General features: G+C 39.0%; 1 long non-coding RNA gene across 9 annotated transcripts in view; it reads right to left on the reverse strand.

The window, feature by feature from the left end:
• The window catches only part of LOC116653631 (uncharacterized), a 130334-nt gene extending 103608 nt beyond the window's left edge, over nucleotides 1-26726 (reverse strand). For 8 of the 9 annotated variants that reach the window (XR_014948836.1, XR_014948830.1, XR_014948834.1 and 5 more), the window contains exons 1-3: nucleotides 22949-26726; nucleotides 7953-8067; nucleotides 2270-7193 (exon numbers count right to left, since the gene is read on the reverse strand). This is a non-coding gene — a long non-coding RNA (uncharacterized LOC116653631). The remainder of the gene's footprint in view (nucleotides 1-2269; nucleotides 7194-7952; nucleotides 8068-22948) is intronic. The other variant, XR_014948837.1, reaches the window with a different exon arrangement.
• Between the last annotated feature and the right edge of the window lie 258 nt (nucleotides 26727-26984).

Genomic DNA, 26984 nt, shown 5'->3' on the forward strand with positions numbered 1-26984 from the left:
GTTAATTGGAGGGAGTCAGTCCTCAGTGACTCAGTTTTACTGAAATAGCTCTGATTACTCCAGATTTTGATAGTTACATCTCCAGTCTGCCCGCCCCCATTTACTTTGGCCTGCCTTGTAACAACACTCGGAACAACCTTGTGTTAATGTTTTCCCACTGCTGTTTGTCCTTCAGGATCCATTGCAACTTTAGCCTTTGTTTTATTACAGCCTCCTCCCAGAGCACTCTGCAGTTCTGCTCCTTGTTTTGTTTTACCTTGGTGCCTTTCTCTAACTGACTTTGCATACATGCAGTTTTCGCCACTGTTTCCAGATCCACAAATCACAGTTCTATTCAGACCTTTCTTCAAACTCCTATTTAGCCCTCCTGCACAGACATCTTCTCTAAAGTACAGATAATCAAAAGGGTTTGTGTCATTTTCCTGTGCACAGTTCTGCCATAAGCATGTTTATACACTGAGTGAGCAACTCAGAGAGGTTAGTATTAGGAAGACCTATCTTCTGAATTCTCTACCACTTGTAGCCCAGCATCTTAGACTACAAAACAATTTAAGAACCTAATATAGGTAAGATGAAATGAATTGCATCCAAAGGTACATTTCATATAGCAAGTTCAGCACTGCCAGGAAAAAGAGACCATATTGTTAAGGTATATTGAAACTTCTCTACAGTGTTACACATCTTTAAGTCCTAAGCAGTTCTGGCAAGTAGCAAATGATGCTCCTCTGAACAACTGTCTGGTTCTGGAAACGGCAGATGACAAGGACTGTCCCAAGAAACAAAGTGACAGCTTGAATGCTGCCCACTCAATCCTGGTGCTGGCTGGTGAAAGAGTTTCCTAACATAGATGTGGGTTTTTCCATGCCAGATGACCGTACTGCCTGAAAACAGTCTGGAACATATTTATCTGGACCTGTGTAAGCAGTCTACTAGTACAAACCACCACTTTAGACATAATAAATGACTTTGGCCTACAGTGATGGACGGGAAAGAAACAAATATGTAAATGAGAATCAAGTCGCTAAGTGGGTTTTTAAATACTGAATCCTCAAGCTACATCATTTTGAATCTGTCAGTGAGGGTTTGCGTTGAACACCATATTAACTTCCATAGGAGCTTACCTCCAACATTAATTTCGTTTATACAGTTTGACCATTAGAAGCTTAGTTTGAAATGTTTACATATGGAACAGGGAGATAGCTACAACAGCAAACATGACCAATGCATGTGAAATTTTCTACTCAGCTGTGAATGGGAGCTTAGTATTCATGAAGTACATCTTCATTACTGCTGGCATACCGATAGCACTGTGCTATTTTACACTGACAACACAGAACTTTGGCCGTCCAGAACTCAGATGGTTTGCATGCGTTCAGGTCAGGATTGTAAATCCTGTCTCCCAGGAGCTTCATGCTGAGCGCTGACATTTCAGCAATTCCCTTTCCTCCCTCAATATAAAACTGCAATTTAAAGAGGTTTTAAGTCATAAGATCAGCAAACAAACCTTGCTAAACTCTACTCTGTCATTCACTTGCTTCAGAACTCAAATAAATGCGCACATCTGATGAAGATGGAGCATTAAGGGCAAACGGAAAAGAAAAACATAAACAGCAAATGTTGATTTTTGCTCTAAACCAGCAACGTGTACTTTAGAGAAAAATATACTCCATGTCAATTCTGCACAGCAATTCCTTAAGTCTGACAACTCCAGCTCAAGTGCTGCAAACACCTCTTAAGGAGTCATTTCATTCCAAATCCAACGCAAATGCTTTGGAAAAACACAGTCTAGCCTTATTTCAAATACTAAGGTTTCCAAAATGTTTGTCCAATGACCCACACCACGTGCCTAAGCACTGTGCTAGACCTGAGCTGTGCCACTAGGATGTTCTGAACTCATTACAGTGTTCTCACCACAATCCTTTTGCCAAATCCCTTATTCAGCTGGGACTCTATCATCTCATCAGGGAAATGATAACTCTTATTTTCATTTATCCATATTTAGTGTTTCGTGGTATGGATTCCAGCTACAGGGCAGAAGCACAATTCACTAAAGGACTCTCATTCAGATTGCATAACAGTATTTGAAAGCGCACCTCGTGAAAAGGAAGAGGACTGTCTCAGTCTCCTACTTTGCCCTTATTCCAGTTAAGGTGCAGTCACAACTTTTAAACAGATTCTTAAGTGATTCTTAATTCTGCAACACTGAATTGCTCTAACGGCAATGAAGAGTTGCAACTGCTCTTTGTTATCGCATTTAATTTAGTCTCACCTTCACACAACAGGAGGATAATGCCTCTTTGCTGGAAAAGAAAGAAAAGGAACTTTTACTTCCCCATTTCCCTTTTATCTTGAGCTGACATTCAAATAACCACTACTGTTAGATTCAAAGGGTTTGTTCTCCTCTGTAGCTGCATGCAAGAATACTTTCATATCAGCTTAAGAAGCATGGAGTGGGAGATTTCTTCAGATAAGGATATGGGAAGAAAGGAAAACCTTCATTTTATTCATTCCTCATGAAAACTTTGTTCTTCCTTTCTTTTGAGAATGTAGTACTTTGGCAAAATAAAGCAAAAAAATAACTAACACAGAATGGTAAACATACCTTGATAAAGTACTCCCTGTTTTGTTTCATAATTCATTTGTATAGTTTTGTATCCGGGTAGAGGTTCCCCTTGACAAAGCAGAGTACCACCATTGTGCAGTACAGTGGGTGAGGAAAGAGTTGCAGCACAGCACGCAATGGCACGCAGAGGAATATTTTGGTCTTTCAATGGTGAAATGAACATAGGTGCATACTCACAGTGGAGAAAAAATGCACCAGCCCACCTGACTGATGTCTCCTCTCGATTCCAGTATTACGCTACCTGCAGAGCAAAGCCCATAATTAGTCCCTTAGAGACAGAGAGTACCTTCTCTAAGTTTAAAAGAACATACTTACGTTTCCTTTATCAAAAACACACATATTCCAGATGTTGTCAAAGAAATCCACTGGGAAATTCTTAGCATAATACTAATTAAAAGAAAACAGATACACTACCTGAGAAAAAGTACTGTCCAAAACATTTTTGCCCCAGTCAGAAAGGTATTTGCCACATTGAAATGATTCTCAGAATAAATAAATTTAAGTTATTAACTAGCTTTTGAATCTATAACTACCACCTGATATATGCTAAGTAGAGCGATAAAATTCCTGTCTAATGTTACAACTCCTCAGCCTGAGAAATCCAGATAATTAAAGACACACTGAACACAGTATATAAATAAAGAGATATGAAAATAAATAAATAAATAAATGATATCACTAACAGAATGAAAGCCTTGAAAGGCTGAATCCCACAGGAATAAAATCAAAATATTGATAGCCATACTAGTGAACAAAGCTTCAATTCTTCAGATAATCAACAGCACATTCCTATTGTCACGGTTTTCACCACTCTCACCTGGATTTACCTGTAAGAGAATATCTGAGATGTTGGAGAAGTCTGCACATTTTTATTACCTCTAACTATATCTACATAGCATGCCTATTTTGCTTTTCACATACTCAGTTCCTAGATCATCTTCATCCAGAAAGCAACAGTGCAGCTGTGTTTCACCAACTCCATTATCTGCAGTTACTGCCAAGTTTTCTGGACAGATGGCACAACTCATGATGTCAAAACCAGAGAAAGGTTCAGAACAGATCCAGTTGTGGCAGACTACAACTTTCTTTTCATTACCTTACAATGCCCGTGTTTCTTACTGTAGATTTATTAGGTTCAATGAAAGCTCTTGACCTCAAGAGCAAGGTTTTTTCTCCAAGAAAAACAAAGCTACATAATAATTAGCTCATTTTTTTCTTTTGGAACACATCTGAAAGCTATATCATTCATTCTAGCTTGAGACACAACAGAAATAAAGGCATTATGACTTCTGAAATAAAAACGAAGTTTAATAAACTTGATTAAAAAAGGAGACTACAATAATTCCAAACTCCATACAAATCTAACTAGAACTACACGATATCAGGTCATCTTTTTTAAGAGATACTACCACTGTCTCATGATTGTTTCATAATACTTGCTATTGTTTGGCATGAGATGAGGATACTCTGCTGGTATGTCTGCTAAATATCAATAAACAGCAAATCATTAGTACGCTCAGTCGCAAGATTAGTTTTGAATTATAAACAAGAAAAAGCTATATATTACAGGTTTTAGTCTGTTCCCACTCTCTTTCATTTTGATTAGTTCCAATAGGAATACAGATTTCTAACCCTTTGGACTCTCGTTAAACATTGAGCTGAGTAAGGCATAACGTACAAACTCTCTGTCCTTGCTGTCTTTCTTTTTATACTAGTTCTATCTGATAAACTATGTTCCCTACAAAGCCATGGAGAAACTATCAGTGATTAAAATACTGAACGCTGAAAAACTTGCTCCTTAGCTTAAGGAGGCAATACTTCCTCTGCACTGCACATAGTACTTTTTGATGACAATGCTGAATGGAGGACACACTACAATTTAAAAAAAAATAAATAAAAATGTAGGTTTCATGAAGAAGATAAAGCAGTGGCAGGACAATAGAGGTTTTTAATAACAACTTCAAGTAAGCTTGAAGGCAATGCTATGGTAATTTAGGTAGGCAGGGGTATTCAGAGGCTTATTAGCAGATTTTAGTTTCAGTGATTCTAGACAGTAACTAATGTTAATGCATAATAGTGCTTGAGATCATATTGGGAAAAAAAAAAAAAAAGGCATAACACATCAGAGCACAAAGTCTAATTTCGTCAATAACTCCCCATCCCCCCCCAACAGAATCACAAGCTCTAATTCTTCCTTCCCATGATGTTACTGGTGATACCACAGGGTATCTTACTTACAAGTTACTTTAGGACATCCTGAATTCACACTCTCAACCTAGTAGCATACAGATGCCCAAAGCCCAGTAAGCAGAATCCCTTTCTCCACAGCCTTGCTGTACTGCAAGTCTCCATGCTAGCCTGTACAAATAAGTGCAAAGCCACTGAACATGCTTAGATAGGCTAAGAATTCTCAAGGACTGCAAGCACAACTATGCTCCACTATCTTGACTTTACCACATCCATAGAAATTGAACTTCATCTTCAAGCAAACCTCAGAATTGCCTTTAAACAAGAGAAATGTCAACAGAAAAATAAATTAAAAAAAAACTAAACTAATTAAGAATCCTTGAGAAAAATGAGTTATAGAACAGTTTAAAATAAAATAAAATAAATTTTTAAAAAATATATAAATAAATATAAAAAAATAAAATAAAATAAATAAAAGTTTAAAATAAAATACAGATACCAAGACAGAAATAATATCACAGCTACTTACTTATCTTGAGTACACATGAATACCCAGTGTACTACTTGTATAAGTATGCAGCTGACCTAACCATCTCACGCAGAACTTTGTGCATTTCTGATATGCAGAAAGCATTTGTAAGTCAAAACGCATACCTTCAATTCATGAAAGTCTATGAAATAATGGTAGAGCTGGATTTCAGAGCTCTGAATAGAAGGCAGCAAAATATCTACTAAAATAGTATTGTTTACAGATGTTGTTAATCTTAAAATAACTATTTTATGAATTTTCTTTCAATTAAGCCAGTAAATTTGAACCACAGCACAAATTAAGGAGTGCCATCTTGTTGTCTAGGACATCACTTGGTCACCACTCCATGTTCCACATTTGTTTTAGGAATTGCTTTCCTCTATTTTTTTTCAGTCTTGATTCTAGTGCAGTATTAAACTTTCCATTACCAACTACACTTAATGTTCACTTCAGAGTGAAGGCAGTTTTACTTTCATGTGTTCTTATAAGAAGCAGCAGTCCAGAAGAATGGGAATAACCTAACAGTTTGTCTAGACCGTGAAACCAAAATAATTTCCTTGCTGGTAAGGACAATTAATCTGGAGTAAGAATTACTGCAACACAAGAGAAGCATGATATACAGATAACACTCCAACTGATGACAGTTCCTTGACTAGTCACCATTCTTCTACCCCAATTTTCAGAAATAACAACATAACAATTAACAGAAACCTCTCCAAATAAATAAATAAATAAATAAAATCCCAGTCCAACAGACTCATGAGGAAATCCAATCCAAACACAAAAGAACATTTATACATTTTTCAATACATCTCCATGCTACATAGAGTGTGGCTGTAGAGGAGCTTCTGATTTATTTACAATTTGATTCTAAATACAGGCACTGGAATTTTCATAATATGAATAATGGATATCTCCATGCAAATATTCCTACCGCATACTTTGCATAGCAATTGCTTTACATTTTACATTTTCAAATACAAATCCCAGGTGAAACCGTTCTTACAGGACTGTTTCATTTTCAACATCTGATTCTGAGTATCTTAAACTGCCATGCAACTTGAGGTTAAGAAATTATTGGAGACTTGTCTCATTTTTATACAACTATGATTTGCTGATCTGTACTAGAAAGCTCAGAAGAACAGGAAGATGCAAGTCCCCAATGTGCTAGTAGTTCTTGAATTGTGTAGCACTTGGAAGCACAGTAGTCCAGAACACACACATCTACTATAGTCACCTATTAAGCCTTCCTAATATATCCAAATATTGAGACTGTTCCATAAATAACTGCACAGAAAAAGTTAATTAAAAAGAACATACACATTTGCTAACACCAGCCAACACACAGAATTCTTGAGCTCCCAGATCGTTCATAGGGTATAAAATGTTTCAATCAAAATAATCTGAGTGGAGCACTAAACACATAGTGAAGTATGTAGTGAATAAATACATGGCTAATCCCACCTGCATCATTCCTTGCTTGATAGAACATCACACAAACACCCTGAAAATTAGTCTTCAAGAAAAAAAGATGACAATTTAAGACACTGAAAGATAAAATAGTAGGATTTTCATCTGTTTTGTGAGGAAAAAAAAGAGCACCATTTAATTTCTGTTCCGAAAAAGCTTCAACAGTCATGCAAAGAAAATATTAGTAAGTGGGAAAAACCATCCAAGTATCATAAAAATTAAGCTAAAGTAAAATAACAATTGAGCTGCAGTACAAAGCACCTTCTGGTCAAGTGGAGAGCACAGCGACAAACACCACAAACACCTTGCCTGTGTTTCCCAGGTCAGCCACATCCCTTCACCAGGTGCTCAATCTCCAGTTCCAGTTGTGACCTAATGGTTCCCCTACAGGTAGTTTACCATTAAGAACAGAAACAGTGAATCAGTAATGTTTATGTTACTATAATCTGCATGATATTACTAAGTCTCTCCTCTCTTGTTTTCACAGCTCCTTCATGATTTGAAACTGTTACAAATGTTAACTTCCTAGATGACCTATGCAGTCAAAAGACAATTAGAACTATTTCTCTGTTCTATAGAGGCAATAAAAACACCCAGTCTTTTTTTGTGTGGCAAGAATTGAAGTCTTATTGTATTCTTTGTGTCAAAGACAGTACAGAACTTCATTTTGCATTCTTTTTCTAGCTGAAACTTTGACAGTGCCCTCACTGGGCTATTTTCTGAACAAAGTACCCATGAGAGACCAAACAGTTGAGATTGAAACCAGGACTTAGTCCGCACTATTTCTACCTCTTATTTTAGCTACATATGCTCTTCAGCAAGTCATTTACTCATGCAGCAGGCTGTTAAAAAAACCAAACACTGTGGGAAACACAGATTATGAAGGTGTCTAATCCATCAGAAAACATTCTGGCTTCACAGTCCATATCAAATTAGTTATACATTACTACAATCCATAGAAAAGAATGTCACTTCAACTCAGACATCAGAAAGATCTCAGGCAGCTAGGAGGCCATTTCCCCCCCCCCCCCACATTCCCTGTAGCTTCTTGGACAAGTCAACATAAGCAGTCACAGAAAGTGACTTGCACTGTACTACAGTGTTGTTACTCATCCTTTGTCGGCTCCAGCTTTCTCCACTTACCAGTGTGTTTTCCCATCACTGCACATGTAGTTATACTCTTTGTTTAGACTGCCAGGACTTTGGGTTCCAGATCCTATTTATTTATATCAAAGTTGTCAGAGAAAGACTCCATCTCCTGGTGAGGACAAAAAAAAAAAAAAAAAAAAAAAAAAAAAGGCAACATGTAGGAAGAAACAAACATAGACATGTGCCAGAAATACCAGTATGAAATAAGTCTTCAAATATCGGTAAATTCTGAGTCAAATCTTCCTTCAAAGATTTATTACTAAATATAGAAAACATCAACTAATTACTCCCGGATTGGGAGGCGACATTCTTCATCTCCTACCAAATGTACCAAAGCACAATAACACTGGTTAGAACCTCTGGAAAGATGCATTGAAAATATATATGGTTACTCATAGATGCAGAAAGAATGCAATATGCAGGAATTAAGCTTTCAGAAAAAAATTATAAGCAGTAGATGGATTTTTGGTGGTGCTATTCTTTTCAATCTTCAAACCAAATTTTACATATTCATGTACAATAGCAACCATTTTAGTAATTACTCAGAAGAAAAGAGTTGCTTATCTTTTGAAACAACAGAAAGGGAAAAGACCCAACAATATTTACATATCAGTTCTAAAAACTATTAAAAATAGTTCTGTCTAGTCCAAAAACAGCCAGAAAAATACAAGAAAAAGGAAGCTGGGAAGGACTGCATGCCTGCCAAATGTCTGTTAGCAACACTAGGCAGTGATTTAGGTAAGCCATCTTTAACACAAATAAGCACAAGTGTTTACTCAGTTTATCAGAGATGAGAGCAAATGAGCTGCATACTTTAGGTATTGCATCCTCTTTCACCTGGCACATTGCAGGACAATTTAAGACAACTAAATTAGTGTAACACAAAACATGTTCTTCATGCATTTAAGCATGCTGCTGGAGAGACTTAGCTGCCCTTGTCCATACAGGTGCTTCCAGCAAAGCCAAGTGGACCTGACTGTAGGACTGTAACTGAAAAAACTTAGCTCTCTGCAGAGGCTTTCTGGAGCTTCAGGAATGAGGTAGTGGCTCTTTTAGTCTTTAGCTTAATCCCTCTGGCTGAAATAGCAGCCTCTCTTGCAGCAGTGTCTGACAACAGCTTACAAATTGATCATTTTTCCTATTATGGTGACTTACAGTCATCACTGGCTAACCTGTTATTTATTTGAATGCATAAAAATACTTTGCTGCTTGCAATGTCAGTTTTCACATGGATCGCTCCTCAGGGTCTTACAAGCAGATGGGAGAAGTACCAGTACTTCAGAGGACAATACAGACTAACTTCACCCTTATTCAAATAAAAAACATTAAGGTAATTTTCCTCTACAAAGCCTAAGCACTGTACTTAAAACCAAGGTAAAAGAGAGAAGAAATCTGACTACAAGAAAGGGAGCAGGGTGGAACAACTGTTATCAGGCTCTATTGAGCATCCACCTCATCCTGCAACCAGCTCTGTAGCACCAGAAAATCAGCTCAGAGGGCATTTGCTTTGATTACTCTGGTTCTTCATGTTCTAGACAAGTGTCACATACTGTACAAGTGCCATGTGGATCCATGCAATCAGATACTTTTTGCAATTGGATGGATGCAATTGGATACCAGTACTCCAATACCTGGGTGCTATGGAAAAATCCACAGCCCAGCTTGTTTGCAGATACCACAGCAAATAAATACCATTTCTGTTCAGAATGAATAAATAATGTTTAAAACAATTTATCTGACTAACTGTGTTAAGAGGCAGATATCTTCCCTGGGCAGCCAGATCATCATTCATCCTCTGAGACAGCCGAGCATCCAGGACTGTGCATAGAGATTAACATTCACAGAGTTCTCAAGCAAGCTCACAGCTAACAGATTACAATACATCGTTTTCTGAACTGACCTGGAAAGGTTCTCATTATTTAAACTGTTGATTGCACTCCATTTCAATGGTTGTAGCATATTCAATTGTAAGGAGAAACCAATACAGAAATTAAATACTGTTTTTGTCACAGAAGAGAACATAATGTGGAAAGAAGTTGTCCACCAGCACGGCATCAAGTAGACCCTCCCTCGGCTTGTTCATTAGTTTCTGTCCTTGGCTACTTACTGACCTTTCAGGTTCTTGAGCAAAGCTACTTTCTGCAGTTCTTAGTAGGCTGTCTTGTAGGATTATTCACACAAAAAAAGAGAAGTGACACTGAGTCAGGTAGGTGACTATTCACAAGAAACAGTAAGCTGATGGCTACATGTCTGTAACATCACCCTTTAGCACTGCAACACTCTCTGTCAATGCATTCTCTTCTCTGAAGCTTCCTAAAGCACTACTACAGTGCCTCAACACACCATAAAATGAGGTAGTACACTTGACTAATGGTAATTCCATCACTCTCCTCACTTTTGTCATTATTCTCCAGAAGATTCAAAATACAAATAGGAGGAAAGAGTAAGTTACTTGACATTTGAAGAACAGTATTTTTTATCCTTATAGAGGAAAAAGGAAACTTTTCACATGCGTGCCCATTTAGATGGCAGATTTACAGTGAAGGCAGGTTTGTTTTTATGTCAGGTAACCTGTATGACAATACTTGGATAAAATAATAAATTTATCTCATGAAAATAGTAAATATTTTCAACCCAACTGCAAGCCTACTCCCAACCTCTAAAATAGAAGCTCTGTTTGGTCCTGCTGTCACACTCTATTAGGTTTTTTGCTTTTCTGACATCCCATTTAGAATCCAAGAACTGCATATTTTGTTCTCAAGTTCTTGTGAAACAGACCTTATCCTAAATATTGAGCTATTAATCTCAGATTTTCATTCAAAAAGCAGTAGAAAAAATAAATAAAGCTGTGAATAAAGGAAAACATTAAGCAAAACTTTTCAGTAAAGTCTTGTATCTACTTCAGAAAATGGAACCTATTCCCCAAAGCTGTTTTCTGAGGACTACGTTCTGGGTAGCAGTCCCAAAGCCAGATTTAAATGAGTTCAAATGTCTGTAGATGAGATCCTATGAGATCGATATGAAAACTAGAAATAAAGGAAGACAATCCTATAAACAACTCCTTATTTGCTAAAGTTAGAATAAAGCAACATTAACACAAGCAAGTCCCTCAACACTTGGTTCTTCATTTTCTCAAAGACACTGAACCAGGTGTATTGCAGTGACACAGAACAGTCACTGAAAGACTACGCAATTTATCTGAAGTCAGATAAAAAATACAACAAAGAGCAAAGATTTAAAGCAACTGAAGAAGTAGTCGACACCAAACCAGAGCAGGCATACTAATTAAATCTTAGAAGCAAAGCCAACAAAATCAGCTGATATGAGTATTACTGTTTCATGAATGTGTGGGCCACAGAAGCCCTTTTCCCCCTCACATACATGTGCCAGTGAGATGCTGAAGATACTCCTAACACCTCCAGGTCAGCTGCTCCATTCCATGCTGCTTCTCCTCAGAGCTCTTCAGTCAGTTTCCAGCATACATGAAGAGCTTGGTGTCAGCAGTAGTTAAAGACTGATACAATCTGTACCAGAGACCTATAAAGAGATCTTATACATTGCCTAGAGAACTGAAATATGATAAGTAAAAAAACCACAAGGTGCAGATTGCCTCACGTTGTTAGAAATGGAAATCATCCTTAGAAGTAATATTAAGACTGAAATGTATAGTCACTTTCTGTTTCTTATACAGCTGAGGCAAGAACCATCAGATTGTGATACTGGGGTAATTGCGACATAGGCAACTATCAATAGAATGGCAATCCAAGAATCCTTTGTTAAAACAGAATGCTATATTTGCATTTTCTATGCACACTAGCATTGAAAACAAACCAGCCTTTGCTTTCATGTTCAAAAACTGCAGATAAAAGCTAATGAAATAATGCAAGAAAAACACCAAGAAAAGCCCTTCCCACCACCTAACAAACATAAGAACCCCCACCTGGAACCAGTGTTAGGTGGCAGTTACAATGCAGTTAAGAGGCGAAGAGAAACCTTGCTGCTGCCAGCACCTGCAGTCCACATAGGCACCAAAGGCATCTGCCTTTGGCACTTCAGCCACAAGCAAGGTGTCACAAACCCTAATGCTCACTACAAAAATGATAGCAGCCTATACCTGCAGGTAAATATGACTTCTACTCAGGCTGACAACTACCAGCCTTCCCAGTAAGAAAAGCTTTTTGAAGTATGTCAATAGGAAAAAGGAAGACTAGGAAAAGTATGTGTCTGCTACTGAGTGAGGCTGGTGCCTGGATAACATGGGACAGAGAAAAGGTGGTGATGCTGAACACCTTCTTTTCTTCAGTTTTTACTACAAAGGCTGCCCCTCAGGAATCCTGGAAGACAGAAAGTCTGGGGAACAGAAGGCTTCCACTTAATTGAGAAGGATCTGATCAAAGAGCATCTAGCCAAATTCAACACAAACAAATGGTCCCTGATAGGATGTACCTACAAAAGAATTACCAGAGAGAATCTAGCAGAGCACCACAAAGATGATTAGGGGACTGGAACATCTTCCTTATGAGGCAAGGCTGAGAAACCTGGGGCTGTTCAGACTGGAGAAGAGAAGGCTGAGAGGGAACGTCAAAGCTAGATGGGGACAGGGTTTTCCAGTGGTGACCAGGAACTAACTGGAACACAGGAAACCCCATACAAACATGCAAAAGGACCCTACTGCGATAATGACTGAGCACTGGAGCAGCTTGCCCAGAGAGGCTGTGGAGTCTCTTCCTCTGAAGATACTAAAAGATGCCTGGATACTTTCCAGGGCAACCTACTGCAGAGAACATGCTTTAACAGGGGGATTTAACTCAGTTATGTCCAGAGATCACACCCAACCCCTATGAATTCATGAAGGCCACCACTCATGGGCATTACCCCATCAGAATCACTGTAGCCCTCAGGGTGGTTGTGGTGGGCGGTGCTGCTGCCCACAAGCAGGCTGCTCATACTGCACATTCTGCACTGCTGCTGGCTGTGCCTGCACACCAGATCCAGGTCTGTGGAGGTGCTGTGCATGTTTTTGTCCCTTCTTGTCCTTGTTAGCTTCTCTTGAGATAAAGTACAACCCCATGTAGCCTTGTTGAGCCCTAGGTTTCAACACATCACACGGCACAAGCTCTCACATCCTGCTGCTCCACCTGACCTCAGTCATTAGAAGTGTGAGGACACAGGTCTGCCTTTGTCTGATTTAAGCCTTAAAGGTCTGTTTGTGCTATTGTCACGGAGTTCTCTCTAGAGCTCACTCCGGGACAGGGGCACAAAACCCGGGGCAGCAGGAACAAAAGCCCCCTCCCCCCCTTTTCTCTAGCGGCAGGGTACGGCAGAGTGCGGCGTGGCCCGGCCCGGCCACGTGCGTTTCAGAAGAGGGGAAGGGAAGGGAGATTGCGATTAGGTCTAACAAAAAATAAGGGAGGAAAAAGGTGATCTGAGAACGAATGGCAGTTTAATAACCTAATAACACTAAACAACAACAAGAGAATTTCAACAAAGAGAATACCAAGTCCCCAATCTCACCGATGGAGCTGTGGAAGGCAGGAAGGTCTGACCACGTTGTCTCCTCGCAGGGAGCCGGTCCAGCAACGCCGTCCCCTTCCTCACTTCCCTTCCGGTGCCCCTCCCCACATGCTCATTAAGGCAGTTCACAGAAAAAAAACTTGTCCCCTTTACTCCCATTATGAAGCATGGTGTTCTGATGTGGAATACCAACACCAACCAAATTGCAAAACCATAACAGCTATGCAGCAGACTGTGGCCTGGACACACACAGAGGTGTGTGCCCTGCAGCATCCTGGTTCTATGATTGGCCATTAAAACCACTGCTGTAGGCAGGGCCGGCTGCTGTCACACAGCTGAGGTTAGAAAATACAACCTGGTGCCCCATTAGAGAACCTATAGAGATGTTCTCCAATTTCATGCAGATAGATAGAGAAGTAATAACAGAGGGGCTAACAACAACCCTGCAAGAGCAGCACCTTTGCTAAATAAAGCTCCCACATCAGCCTGCTGGAAGATCATGACTCACTCCATAGTGGAGTGTAGAAAACAATTCTTAATACCTGCTCATGATCTGATACAGAGAAAATTCCCACCTGGCTCCCTTTCTGCGCTTGCCTTTATGCTAAGTGGATTAGCAAAACACCAGCCAAATACATCTGAATTTCATGCTCTCCGCTCTTTCTGTCGGCTTACTAATGTGTTCTCTGCAGAAGTCAGATTTTCTCTCGTGTGGAAAATATAATGCATCAAGTACAGATTACAGTGTGTACCTTGCCAAAACGCTATCTGTCACTGAAGCCAAACCCCAACACTGCAGAGGGTTCCAGAAATAATACCCCAAAGCCAAGCAGTGTATCAAGATCAGAAAAATTCTTCCTAGACTCCCAAGAGTACATCAGGAGGAACCTGGAGGCCTGAGATTAAAACAATATAAACAGTGTGATTCCGACTTGTGCCCTGACTCTGAAGATATGCCAGCACAGGAGAAACCTAACTATTACTATGCAGGTCTGTAGCGTCGTAGATTACCTTGGATGGGACAAATTTAATACAAAACACTAACAACTCTTTTTATGCTGTCCTTTCTACACCATTACTTTAACTCATTTCAGTTACGTTACTTAAGAGTAGATGTCTGCTGGATTCAAGTACCAATACTTAGTTATCCAGATGTTATCGCTCTAAACACAAGAAGTAACAGCTATCTCTGGGGGCCAACCTACCTCAAGAGCAGGGATGGTCCGGTCAGCCTAACAGCACAGACAACATGGCTCTCTCACTCACAGTAAAGGAGAGTGGCTGGCCAGTTTCTTGTATCCTGAGTTAAGATGGGTAAAAGAAAATTCCTTGATATTTTTAAATAGACGCTTTGCTGGTGCAACTCTTAGTAAATGATTATTTTGTGATATCGTTTCCACATTCCTAGAGGGTAACTGATACACAGTTCCACATCATGAACATTTCTGTTCATTACTTTACCATATTTTAGGGACTAAATATTATGTACTGCAATGAACTCTAAAAAAAAAAAAAAAAAAAAAAAAAAAAAAAAGATTTTGGACCTATATACCCTTTTAAAATACAATCAAAGAAGTGAAAATAATTGACATAATTTGAAAGAAGTAAATTCTCTCCAGCAACATTTGAGATGTTTTCAAATACGCTTCTACTGGGTAAGTTTCTATCTTGAGACAACCACATTTTTGGAGAGCAAAAAAGAGGGAACAACCCTCAGACGTTAAAGGATTTCTCGTATTTTGGATGAGGCATTTCATTAGGAAGCCTGCTGATCATTTTTAATCATTAAATGCTACATGGATATTGCTTCCAGTTCCCTTGTAATCCGCACTTGTTTCTCCAAGAAAGCTTTCCCTTCAGCTGCTTACTACAGCACACTGCAACTGAAAAAAGATGCAGAAGGGTTGTTTCTCTGTTCCTGAATAGTTGCTTCCCTACATTTCTGTTCTTCATAAGAGTCATCAAGCATAAGGTTCTTTTTTACACCCTACCTCACTGTTTATAGGATAAGTGCCTTTCACAGAGGGTACTCATTCATGTTGCTTCCAAGGTATAATACCAGTCACTGAAGTTTGATACAACAGAACTGTTGAATGCTGGATCAGTGCCATGATCTAACATTGTCTTTTCGTCTCAGTGGAAAAAAATGAAAAACCATCACCAGAAGATCTTGTTTGCTAAGGTTTTCCACATTGCTTGTGGTACAGCCCAGACTTCCAAAAGGCTAGCCTGTAGGACTGAGTTTTGGAATGGTAACTACATATTAGGCTTTCTTCACTGAGATTTTAGGGGAACTTTAAAACCCTTAATTGTTCATGACAGATGCAACTGTTCCCTGCATGTTCCTTTAAGGTGTCATACAGATTAAGAGAGGTTAAGATTTTTCATTCACTTATTTCCCAGAGTGAGAGCCTGTACAAATACATTTTATTCTTTTATAGTGAGAAGATAAAATCCACGAGGAACAAATGCACTTCATTGACTGTAATTTCTTCTGATATTCAGTCCTCCCTCATTTCATGAAATGCAGTTGCAGCCTCATACAGTTAATACATTTTAGTAGAGCAAGACCGGATAGCATGCACATAGGCAAACACAAACATAAACATGGGGAACCTTTAAGGATTTAATAGTACCAAATAAGTATTAAATAAATAAAAGGATCTCTGAAAATGTAATTTTTTAGTATAGATTCATACAATAGACAAGCAAACCAAACACAAAGGCAAAATATGCATATTACGCTGAGACAGTACTAGAAAGATCAGAAGTCTATTTTCCAGACCCATTCCGCTAACCAAGAAATCTCTGGGTTACATATGTATGAGCCTCTGTATAGATACACGGCTAGTGAATTAAGTCTTTCTTCATTTACATCAACATGTTCAACTTTGAATTACCACCCTGAAGGATCTAGATTTAGGTCTGGAAGTATCTGCTTGCATTAGTTCAGGTCAGTGGTATCTGAGAAGCAGCATGAAAATTCAGAGAAAAAAACATCACCTAATCATTATTCACAGTAGCTTAGGTGCATGAACTCCTGTGGACAACACGGCTTCAAAACCAAAGTTTTCCTCATGTTCTGTCTCACAGCTCGCCATTTCTCCATGCTCACTAGCTTTGAGTAAATAAGAGGAGAAGCAGCAGAAACTCCTACAGCCCAATTCCAATTCAAAACACAATAGCTGCCCTGGAGAACCATATCAGACTAAAGTGAGCCTATGTAAAGTCCCAGGAGGCTGTTGCTACCTCCTCAAAACTAAGTGCCTTTTCTTCATCCTGAATTCACTTACCACTATTTTCACCAATTTCACTTGGCAATTCTTAGGACATAAGTTTATTTCTTTTTCTGTTGTACTCAGATGCAAGAGGTACTCAAGTGCAGTCATAAAATGTCACTGGCAGTAGCCCAGTGGTGAAGCAGAAGGAAATAGGTCTTCAAAATCATTCTTTGGACTCTACTGGAGATAAAATGGTATTTCATGGCTCCTTTTCCTGACAGCACTCACATGACTGTACATTATCATGAGCCTTCAGTAAAACCACACTGCTGAAAAATAAATGGGGGCCTCAACTCTTCAGTCCTCTGGAAAGATGAACAGCTGTACTAGCTGAGCTGTCTTGACCTGTTTTGAATTCAGAGTAGTCACAAAAATGTAAGAGGTGTACATGTCTGCAAATAATTCTGTCCACTTCATTCATCAGTCCCTTGTTGCTCCTAAAGAAAAAGGGAAGTACCTTCCACAGCAGCAGATCAAATCTAATGAAAAACTTTTTCTCTCAGAGAAAAGGGGAAGTCAGAAAACTCACCAGGGCAACAACTGAAAATGTAATTGTATTAATAACTATACTAGTAATTGTATCCTGTTCTGCTTTGTCATACTAAATATTATAAACTCATACCTACGTTTTAAACAGACTAATGACAAGCTACTTAATATAACTTCCAGAAATGCTATAATAAAACAGTCCCAGGGAGACTAACTGAAGAAAAACCTCTAAGACATAAATGAAAATATACACTCAAATGAGAAGCGAGGAACATAAAGCAAAAACTTGAAATTAAACAATTATTTTAAAGAATTAAATATGTTTTAATGAGCTGCATGTCTAATTGCTCCTAATCTTCTTCAGCTATTGATATTGAGGAGATCAAGACCTTTTCCCCCCGCTACAAATCCAAACACTTATTCCTATAATGTGAGACAGCATAACTTCTTCCTCAGCCATCAATTACTGACAGTGAAGAGGTGGAGAATATCTGCAAACAAAGCCGAGATTGTACATCAAGAACAAAGCTGAGCTGACCGCAGGCTACTGCTTCTCTGCATCACAGGGAAACGCAAGCTATTTTCCCACAGGTATGGTCTTCATCTACCTAAGTGAGGAGGATTTTCTTAGAGGTGAAACCAAATTTGAGTGAATTTCACAAGGAGAATTAGGGATCGCTGATAGAGGATGCAGCAGAACCAGAGCCATCCAAAGCATCCAGGGTTTGTGCTAAGATAGGATGGGATCCTTCATGCATACCAAACACTGGATTTACTGAAATGAATCTCAGTCGCTTGGGGGATTAAGTGGAATTTATAATTGCATTTCTCTATTTAACCATTAAACGTATCTGTCTCCCAAAAAGGTTTCAAATAGCTTTTTCTCAGGAAATGAGTTGACTTTTTTCCTAAAATCATTTCACATTAAGATTTTCAATACATCTGATAATCAAGATAAGGGGGTTAACTTGATTTCTCTACAGCAGTAAGTCGAGTACTTGAAAAGGACTTGTGCTGTATTGGAATGATAGTGCTAAGAAGTTGCTAAGAAGTATAGGCGTTTGCTGATAAAAGTGGAAAAAATACTTGTTTGATGTCCCTAAACTTTAAAGTAAAACAAAAAAAAAAACACCCCAAATTTTAAAGCTCCTTCTGCCTTTGTTGTTTGAAACATCGTTGCAGATTCATAATACTCTATTATAGCTTATGCTTCTTAGATTACAAAAAGAAAACTGTACTTTCAAGTTTGATCACTTGGGAGCCTGTACTAAAGCAAAATTTGACTTTGCCAGAAGAACATCTCCTGTCTGTTCTGCATAATGTATTCAGTCCAGATGCATTTTGCTCTTTCTCCTGGCAGTTAACATGTACAACAGTGTGTTTATGCAAGTTTGACCTTCCTGTTCTTCCCTGTCTCATTGCTGTTTGCATGAGCATAGTGAGCTGATGAAGTAAAGCACACTGTAAAGGTCTCTCTATTTTGATGTCTCGGCAGGAAGATGCCTCCTTCTCTGACGTGAACCTCCTAAAAATAGGCCAGACATTTTCCTTCCCTGTGCAGTGATGGAGTAACAGTAAAATCTTTTTTTTTGTTGAAGACAGTAAATAAATAGTCTGAGGATACATTAAGCAAAACATCCATGAAACAAACCTAACAAGAATTCACACCACGCTAGCTGGGTAACTGAGTGGCTCCACACAGATCCCCAGACTTGAACTCTTTAAGAACAACTGTTAAAAACACCATGAACCTGCCTAAGTCCGTAAGCAAAGCTGACATGCTTACTTCCACATTATATTTCTTTTCCAAAGAAGTAAAACATACCCTAGCTCGGGCTGAATCCACACTTACACATCTTTAACAGTCCAGAACGAGAGGGCATGGTATCTTACTATATTTTATCAGTGTTTTAAAGTGAAATAAACATATTTTCAAATCTACATCTGAACCTCACCCTACCTTATCCTCACTCCACTTTTTCCCCCCCAGTAAACAGTTACTCCCATTAATTAAGCAAACACATATACATACACACACACACACACACACATATATATATAAAATAGAATCACGAAGATGGAAAGGACCTACAAGATGATCTAGTCTAACCATCCTCCCATTACCACTGCCACCACAGTCTACTACATACCTACACACACACACAATTAATTCATTTGCACCACCTAACACTACTTAAATACTGGCTTTGCAGTTATCTTCTCCAAAATACACTAAGTGTTACTTAGCTATTCAACGAAATAAGCCAAATAAACAATGGGAATTTGTCCCCCCCTTGCTTTTTAGGCAATAATCAGTTGATAACCACATTTGTTAAAGAAAAAAGCTCAGCTGTAGCTTTTTTAAAATCAGCAAGATATCATGAGAAATGTTTGACTGCCAAGCCCACATAAACATAATCGCTAAAATTTCACACAGGAAACAAAACAAAGCAAGCAAACAAGACCAACTAAGCCCCCAAAATGCTATCTAACTCATAGGAAAGAAGAGGTTGGCTTTTTTATTCCAACAGCTAAACAACTATCATCTATCATATCTTGGATGGATATATCAAAGACAGATGTGATACAAAATCACTAATGCCAAGGCTAGGTTTCTCTTTTCCCCTTTATAACTGAACTCAAACCCCCAAACCACCAGGCACCCAGTGATCTTCCCTAACACTATGAGAACCCATTTATCAGCACTTTATGGCCTTGAGTCAAGTTCCCATAATCTTAACTATATTTCAAAAAAAAAAACCAACCACACAATGTCAGTCATTTACCACAGTGATAATGGGGAATAAACTCATAATTAATTGAGCATAAGAATAGATTAAAACCTCAACTGAGAAATTTAATACCTCTGTGGAACCTAAGTTTAGGTGAAATCTCTTCATTCCTCTGCAAATGGTCTTGACATTTGTATTGACCTACTGTAGAATGGAAGAGCTGATTTCCTGTGAAAGCAAGTACGATATTACTTTCATTTCTCACCTGTTGTGTATTTGCTTCCAAGAAATATTTCACTGCCTACTCATATTTTGTTCCTATGTACTTTGCATCGTTGTCAGAATGATGTAATGGCAGCTGGAAATAACGTTGCAATTGCTGCAAAAATTGACCATCTTTAAATGGAGACAAAGAGCCACAGAAAAGAGAAGATGGTCTCACGGTTTAAAAAGATGGCAGCTGCTCAGAGAGCTGCATTTTAACTATGCCAAGAAACTCATGTGTGTTGTTGGACACAAAGAAAAATGATGCTTTTCAGAGATGATTGCTGAAGTGAATTTCATTCTTTGCATTAGAGATAGCTGAGGCTACTTCACAGAAAGAAAACTCAAAAAAGAGCTACTCAGAGCTTTCCACAGGATACAGACGTTAATATAAATAGCTAACTTATACCTCACAAATTGGATGCCATAACAAACAGAAACCTCAATGAAGTAGAAAGATGATACAGAAGGTGCAATGTCAAAAGGACTAGTTCAGTGGAAAGGTGATCTCAAAGAAAAAGTACTCACCCATCTCCAAAGATCTAAGCTCACTGGCAAAACTCCACAAAATAGGGATCTCCAACCAGTAATCCTACCCCACGGCCAGTCTACCCTTAAATGGGGTCTAGGAGAGGTGCAGCCAGGCCCAACCCTTCTGCTCACACAGCTGAATTGCCTTCACCTGTGCTCCCAGGGCTGACCATGTCCTTTCCCCAGGTGCTCAATCAGTGGGTCAGGCTGTGACTCAACAGTTACTGTAGAGATATTAACAAAATAAACTAACTGTATATTTTAGTATCTCCTCTTCAGGTTTCAGTCCCTCATAAGTAAGACTGGAAGAAGAATATCTCACAGAGGTGTTGTGTCCACCCATAAAGAGTCAGAGTGGTGCAGTAAATAAGGCACTGAGGCTACACAATGAATGAGAAAGACATATATATTAAAGAAAGATGTAGAAAAAAAAAACCAACACACACAGAACAGCTAGTTACCAAGTGAGTGCAGGGCAACAGGAAAGGTCATGAACCAAGACTAGGGAGTGATGAGTCTGGCAGAAAAACAAGTCAAGTGAAATTAAAGGATGAGTTAAATGGATACAATGATAATTTTGATACTCCTAGCTTCCGAAAAATCTCAACTTTCTCTGCGATATCATAATAAGAAGCCAGCAGGCTTATTTTCTGGTGGGGATACACAGATTTATTTTGTACAAGGAATGTATTTTATGCAAGCGTATTTCTGTCTCGCTCCAATTTAGGAGTGAGGCAAAGGTTCTTTTAATAATGTTATGCCCGGCGTGAGATTAAGAAGAAGAACATTCAAATGTTGATCCGACCAGTTTATTGGAAATAATAGACAATTTGATCTGACCAGTTTATTGGAAATAATAGACAATTTGATCCGACCAGTTTATTGGAAATAATAGACAATTTAACAAATGTTAAAATTTCCTTAAAAGCCATCTGTAACAAGGCCGAATTATGTCTCTCTCTTTCCAATTGTACTTCTAGATTTCCAATTTGGTTTTGCAAAGCTTTCACAAGTTCCTGGGTTGCTTTAACTGTTTCTTGTAACGACTGTATAGTCTGGTTTTCCGCCTCAAACTGCTGGTCTCGGAACTCCACGGCTGCTTTTAAAGCAGCACCGAGTACTGCACAAATAAATGATTTGCCTTTCCCGGCTCGGGTACGAGCCCCATGTTGTAAAACGCAAATGCGGTCAGAAACAGCCTGCAAATTATACCAATTTTCACGTGCCCAGTCCATCCCTGATGACGATGGCCGAGACGCGTGCTTTTCAAGGATATCAAACAACATATTTTCACCTTCCATATCAGATATAATTTTACTCACAACCAAAAATCTACAGGTAACGAAATCTACGCTGAGGGAGGAGGCGATTCCTTATCTCCTCAGAGAGGCAAACACTGAACAAAACCAACAACTACTCAAAACACTCCTTTACACAAAAGACCAAATGACTCAATCAACACTTCCAAAGAAAGTGTAAACACCTCAATCGGTCCTGGCTATTCTGGCAAGCCACAATGAAAAACTTCAACCTCCAAGCAAAAAAAAGTTAGAAATAACTTCTAAGTTTCTCAAAAGTAATAAACTTCTTGGAGAAGCACACACCACTTCCACAAGAGGCGCGCACACAAAACTTTAAAACCAAAGGTACGTCACAAGATACTTAAAACCACCACAATGCAAAATAGTCTTCCCAGGGAGGCACACACGTGTAAAACAAAAGCAAACAGTCAAAATTAATTCACTCGTCCCCGAGAGGTAGACACGTAAGAAAGAAAGTTTCAGAATGTGGAGCGGTCTTCCTGGAGAAGTGCACACGTCAAATTAAGTTATCAAAACAATCGCTCCTTGCAACTCCAGGAGAAACAGACAGAAAAGTTTTAGAGAAACTGGAAGGATAACACTCTCACGACGGTTATCCTGCCGACTACGCCAATAAAAATGTCTCGCTCCAATTTAGGAGTGAGGCAAAGGTTCTTTTAATAATGTTATGCCGGCGTGAGATTAAGAAGAAGAACATTCAAATGTTGATCCGACCAGTTTATTGGAAATAATAGACAATTGAGGGGATGGGGAAGGGAGAGTGACGAATGCCAAAATTAGGGTGATGGGGAAGGGAAAGTAGGCGATAGAAAAAGGTAGAAAAGAGCAAGAATTACGTTAAAGCGGGGAATAGTCACCTCCTGGATGCAGCAGCGTCCCGTAGCACGTTGTTAATGTTGGTCCGGGGCAAAATAAGCGTAGGGGAGAGCAGCAACGGAGTAGCAGGCTGCAAACAACAGATCGGTGAATCGCAGAAAAGATGGTCAGAGTAGCGAGGTCTCAGGAAGTGGAGTCTCGGGCAGCGAGGTCGTTCGGAGCAGAGTCTCGAGCAGCAATCCCAGAAGAGATAATAGGCAGCAGTAGGACAACGGTGGAGGAATTTGAGGTCGGATACCTAGATGCCCACAAAACCGTGGTTTGTCCGTGCCCTTTTTATCCTTCTTTCCAGCCTTCCAGAGATTTCGGGACGGCTCGGGTCAGAGTCTTGTGACTTCCTCAGAGATGTCAATCTTCCTTGAGATGGGCCAACAGGAAAGACCACTTAAGGGCCATTAGTCCTCAGGGATGGCCATCTCCCTTGAGATAGGCCAACACAAAAAGACCACTCAAGGGCCATTGATCAGTATCTTATCTCCCTTTCGTAGCTCCCGGACTTGTCCATCTCCTGTGTGTCTCAGACAAAGGCTGTCCTGGAACCTTGGCCAGGACTTGCCTGAACTTGTCCATTTCAGCAAACTTTGAGACAGTAATGTAAAAAGCATGGCTTCTTACAATTTCAACAAAGGAAAATGTAATAACAAAGTAAGAATCAACAAGTGCTGTAATTAAATTGTACTTAAAGGATAATAAATACCTCTTAAAAATGTTTGGTATGTAAATTTTTATTTTATCAACATTTAAATTTAGTATTTCTGCAGCACTCACCAGGTTTTCTTTGTTAACGGGGAGCATGAATAGGAAAAAACACAAGCTACGAAACCACAGCTGTATTACTCATAGTAATGATTACACAACTAAATGCTATGTCAAAACCACTAACTACACTGTTACAATAAAAGGTAGGTCTTCTCAGTGGGAGATTCTGAGAACACAATTCCTGAAATCCTATATTCTCTCACATTTCACCTGTGGAAATGTATTCTGTGTATGTTACTTGATGCAATATAATTGGATGTTGCAAAACTCAAATTCCAAGGACTGATGAGATGGAAGGCACCGCCAGGCAGTAGGTTGGCATTTGTATTCTTTTAGGCACATGTGGATTACAGTACAGAGACTGCTAAACAAGAAGGCAGTCTATTGCCCAGTAATCTGAATCTCTCTAGAATAGTTCTGTGAGTTAATACAGGGAAAGAACAGGGAAGCTCTTGCCGAGAAACAGTCTTAAGTACCTGTGCTAAAAATCCAGTCCAGGGTTCAGGCTGACAAGCATAGGGCATGCCTGAAAACGTATAGAAACAAACATGCCCATTTAGCAAAAGAATCAGATTTACATGAATGATCACAATGGCATCTGTGGATGTCCCTGTTCAGGGGTATTCATAAGTAGATCAGGTTGCCCAGAGCCTGATCCAGCCTCTCCTTGAAATCTTCCATGAACAGGACATCTCTGGGCAGGCTGTTCCAGTGTCTCATTACCCTCCATTGCTCTAATGCAGCGTTTCATACTTAAATCTCAAACCTCTTTGCTGCTGTTAGGGATGAAGCCAGTCTTGTGGGTTTCCTTCCACTGTAAGAAACAGTGGCAGAAAAGAAGCTCAGTTCAACTGAGTTAGCAGATAACTCCTGCTGCTCCTGGGAAAGACCAGCACCTCCAAAGCTGACAGCCTCATCAGCATCTGCCACAGGAGCAGGTTAGGGAATGGATGATCCGGAAGGTCTTTTCCAACCTTGGTGATTCTATGATTACAGTTTATATTTGTTCCTGTATACTCAACCAAATTTGTTAAATTTGTTTTCACTAAGAAGTCGCTCAAGCTACCTCTTGCTACATTGCCTAGGAGATAAAGATCTAAGGGGGAAAATAAAGTGCTGTTTTTGGTACTAAGCTCACGGGCAAAACTAAAAGATGGAGAAACACCGATGGTTAGGCACATTGAAAGAAAAATAAAGTAACATGGTTTGAACAAAAGCAGCCGCTGTATCTCCCCTTGGCTTTATGGCAGATGTATTTGCCTGTTGGTTTTGGAAAAGTTTCCTTCTGAGTCTAATGCAGGAGAAATTCAGTGCCTGCAATGAAATGTACCATCAGTTTTGTTGTGATTGAAACTGAAAGAACATTTCCTTTTTATGTTTCTATCTTTTTCTTTTGTTATGATACTTTGAATAAAAGGCTCAATGTATAGGGAAAAAGAAAATAAACCCTACGTTTTCGTCCTTTCTTCTAGCTAGGTTTTATAGTGAAAATTCAAGTTGTCTTAAAGAAAACTGCATTTATCTTTTTCTTTGCCTCATGCAAAGCGTGTGTACATGTAAAGAAAAAAACACTGAGGTTTCAGCTGAAAATTTGGGCATGTCAATAGAAGGCTACATATTTTTTGCATTATTTCTTACATGGCAAAATATACCTTATACACATTATCTGACGTTAGACCCTCCCTTTGCTTTCCCATTCAGCAATCCTGGATGGAAGACAAAGCATCCTTTAAGCTGCTGACAACACCACTGTTTAAGATGGCTGTTCTGTGGTAGTGGCTAACCTATGCTCATGATAAAATTACGGATCCTGAGGGTGTTTTGTTAGAGGAGGGATTAATAACAGAGATTTTGATTACGTATACAGAAAAGAGAAGAAAAAATAGTGAATAAACAAATTTGAAGAATTGCCTGCATCTGTATATTGCATAGAAGAACAGGAGAGAACTTTGCTTGGCAACAGAGGCAGCAACTGCAGGTTTCTGCAAAAGGAAGGACTTGTGCAATCATCATGACTCAAATTTCTCATTCATGGCTTCTCCAGACTGACTTGTTATTTTGTCAAATCAATAAATAGATATAGGAAATCAGTATCATCAGGAATGCCTGAATTAATATGTGTGGTTCTTGGTTCTGGAGAAACATCCTGAGAAAATTGCAGTTGTACAGCAGACACATCAGAGATCCCCAGTAGAAACTGAAATAACAGATCAGATCTTCCAACTGCAAATCACAACCCAGATAGCTTACGAACAAAAGGAGAAAACAGGAAGAACTCTGCAGTGTTGCCACACTGAATGCAAGTCTAGACACAGGAAAGAGACCTGAGATGCGTTGTTCTTCATAAAAACCTAACGTAGAAACACAGGCAGGAATATTTGGATACCTTTAAACTGGAGATCAGCGTTCACAAAGCATGTCTCTTGAATCCCACTGGAGTCTGAGGCGAGGAGGGGAGGATCACTATTTTCATAATAACACAAGGCAGGCAATCAAAACTGCATGATGCTCCTAGATGTCAAATTGCTTGACATAATTTATAGTAACAACTGTAAGAAAAAAACCCACAAATTTGGCAAAGCTAATTATTTCCCAAATAATATTTTCTACTTTCTGATGTGTGTAATAACCTTTGTGCTATGTGCACCAAAGAACATGACATTTTAGATCAAGTGGAGCTTTGTGTTTAGCTCGACTGCCTCTTGGCAGGCAGTGAAATGGCTGGCCGTATATTTACATGCAAAATGTCATTTATATAAATCAAATTTTCAACAAATACCTAGAGACATTGTTTTCCTGTAGGCAAAAGTTCATCATAATATGTAGTGCGTCGAGTGTGAGGAATGAATTAATCATTTGAAATAGCATTCAGAAGTATAGGCAGTGACTGCCCCTATCTTAGGCAGCATGCAGAGAAAAGGCAAAATCAGTTGCCCACAATGAGGATTTCAAGATTTCACGCCAGAATACCTGGCATATGAAAATGCCTTACAGAGTGGAAGCCTGTGCGTTTAGGGAATGCAAGCTGGAAACATTTGACTTAATACTTAAAATACAGCTGGTTGCTATTGAAAGCTAAAATCCAGCAAAGGAAAAAAAAAAGGAATATCTTAAAAGAAAATGAGATGAGAAGTAACAAATTAAAATAGATCTTCTTTGACACTTTGTTCTGTAGAAATATCTTAGGCTTTAACATGGAGGAAGAAGAAAGCTAAGAGAATTGACTCAAAAAATGAATAAAGGAGATGTTTCTTTGAA

The sequence above is a fragment of the Coturnix japonica genome, chromosome 8, assembly GCF_054131305.1.
Source record: "Coturnix japonica strain WE chromosome 8, WE-NBRP24, whole genome shotgun sequence".
Lineage (NCBI taxonomy): Eukaryota > Metazoa > Chordata > Aves > Galliformes > Phasianidae > Coturnix > Coturnix japonica.